The 2,569-nt window shown below is 48.6% G+C and overlaps 1 pseudogene; it reads right to left on the reverse strand.

Annotated features, from left to right (window-relative positions):
• Nucleotides 1–1,439: 1,439 nt before the first annotated feature.
• LOC126413440 (5S ribosomal RNA) lies at nucleotides 1,440–1,557 on the reverse strand (annotated as a pseudogene).
• Nucleotides 1,558–2,569: the final 1,012 nt, after the last annotated feature.

Here is a 2,569-nt window from a genome sequence, read left to right on the forward strand (position 1 = left end):
CGGTGGGGTCAGGGATTTTCTCTGCCTCGTGATGACTGGGTGTTGTGTGTTCTTCATCATCATTTCATCATCGATTCGCCGAAATGGCGTCAACTAAAAAGGACTTGCAATACGGCGGCCGAACTTCCCCGCATGGGGCCTCCCGGCCAACAATGCCATACGATCATTTCATTTCATTTCATCACTTCCTCATGTACATTTCTCACACTGTCGAGCGTACACATTCCACAGACTCTTACGCCACTGCTTTTTCACCATGGCCTATTTCTTCTGTTCCTTTCCGACGAAAAGTTATCTTCGGCAACTGTTGTAGATTTAATGCAAGTCTTGTTTATCGTTGCCATTGTTCTGTTTTGTATCAGCACCACTAGCACGGGAACAGTGTTGTGAGTTACTCGTCGACTAAACAGTTCAACTACGCTCCGTAACCTCATGCCGTGCTCACCGCTGGATACCTCCAGTCCCTCTTGCCATTAGCAGAGAAGAATGATGACTCAAAAAACTGTATCCAGGTCAGAAGGCGCCTCTGGGCTGGGTTGGGGGGGGGGGGGGGGGGGCCTCGGCTGTAGGAACGTGGAGGTTGGCAGACGAGCCGGGGGCGATCAAAGAGGACAGGCTCCCGCCCGGCCACCACGAAGGAGAGACAGACAGCCGGCCATCTCATAGTCCGGCCTCGATTATCGCCCAGCAGCCGCAATAATTCAGCGCGTAATTGGCGAGTGTATCCAGCGTCACCTGCTTTCCGCGTGTCAACCACGCCGCATCTCATTAATATATTATTTATGGAAGCATGTAAATTAGCTGCATACATAAGACTAAGACTGCCTTCCCACTTTTTGTAGGCTTTCGGGACTCACGGCGACTGATCGAAATGTTTTAGCTGCCAATCCTAATAGAGAAGAAATCTGGGCATGTGGAAACTTGCTATTCAAGCCGAGGTACCGACTTTGGTTTCCGATGATTACCTCATATTTTCCAGTGGTGTAAAAGTCTCGAATGGACTCTACTCAGGCTCGTGAGACTTAATGAAAAGCTGCTTAAAGAAATCAGCGGCGAAAGTTGCGCCCGTGGAATTTAATCGAATACGTTTGTGCCAGAGTCGAAACCCCCTGATCTCTTTTTATGGTGTACGTGAAGGATGTAAGACAGCTAAGAGTGGAATTATAACCGCAACCGCACAACATGCCCCTGTCGCCCTAAAGTTGATACGTTAACTTATCTAACAAACTAAACTCCTCCGAACAGGCCATGAAGGCCCAATGGTACCGACTGGCCGCCGTGTCATCCTCAGCCCATAGGCGTTACTAGATGCGGATATGGAGGAGCATGTGGTCAGCACACTGCTCTCCCAGCCATATGTCAGTTTCCGAGACCGGAGCCGCTACTTCTCACTCAAGTAGCTCCTCAGGTTGCCTCATAAGGCCTGAGTGCACCCCACTTGCCAACAGCGCCCGGCAGACTGTATGGTCACCCATCCAAGTGCTAGCCCAGCCCGACAGTGCTTAACTTCGGTGATCTTGCGGGAACCGGTGTTACCACTGCGGCAAGGCCGTTGGCAACTTATCCAATAAAGGGGGGTTATAATTAAAGTTTCACTAGTTGAGAGGGCCTCAATGAAAAACCGATGCTCGTAGGACATGAAACTTGGTGGAAACAATTGTGAGGGCATGCTTACGAGAAAAACAAATAAAACACTGAAAGAATTACATTTTAATTTGCACAAGAGAGGATAACATTTGTTAATTGCGAACCATGTATACGTTACATACTGCCAACATTGCTCTGTGTGACGACCACCTGTATCCACTGCAGCCTGGAACCACAGCAGAGATGGCTGTACTCCTGCCCGAAATATCTCAGGAATGATGTATCGCCGGCGTTTCTAGCCGAGCGGTTCTAGGCGCTTCAATCTGGTACCGCCCGACCACTACTGTCGCAGGTTCGAATCCTGCCTGAGGCATGGATGTGTGTGATGTCCTTAGGTTAGTTACGTTTAGGTAGTTGTAAATTCTAGGGACTAATGACCTCAGATGTTAAGTCCCATAGTGATCAGAGCCAGTGATGTATCGTGACACAACTCGTGCATTGCTTGAAGATCGCACATTGCTTCTAGCATTATCAGCCATGTTAACAGTAACTTCTTCAACGATTTGTGGAGCAATTCCCAAGCTGCCAGTTACTACGAGCTTCCGAAGAATGGTCTTCAGCCCCGGTGCGGAAAGAGGACCTCTGCATAATCCCTTAATGCCACGATACTCGCGAAGAGTTGCAGCAATATTGCTGTTGTTTTGATAAAACAGCCTTACGAGTAAAGCCCTACTCACCTTGTCCAGACCCCTGTAGTCTGTCTGCAGCTGTAACGCACACTGATGCTTGTGTTTCAGCCCTACGTCGCCGCACCAGTAGCGATGTATAACGGAAAGTCATGACACTGACACTGCCAACAGCTCAAATCCTGTTGCACAGAACCTGAACATCATTCCTATAAATTTGGGTACCCACACGGCAAATAATTTTCCGTCTACACTGGCTCAAGAAGCGTAAATTTAATTATATCCATCCTGTACGT

Source organism: Schistocerca serialis, chromosome 7 (genome assembly GCF_023864345.2).
Source record: "Schistocerca serialis cubense isolate TAMUIC-IGC-003099 chromosome 7, iqSchSeri2.2, whole genome shotgun sequence".
NCBI classification, from domain to species: Eukaryota; Metazoa; Arthropoda; class Insecta; order Orthoptera; family Acrididae; genus Schistocerca; species Schistocerca serialis.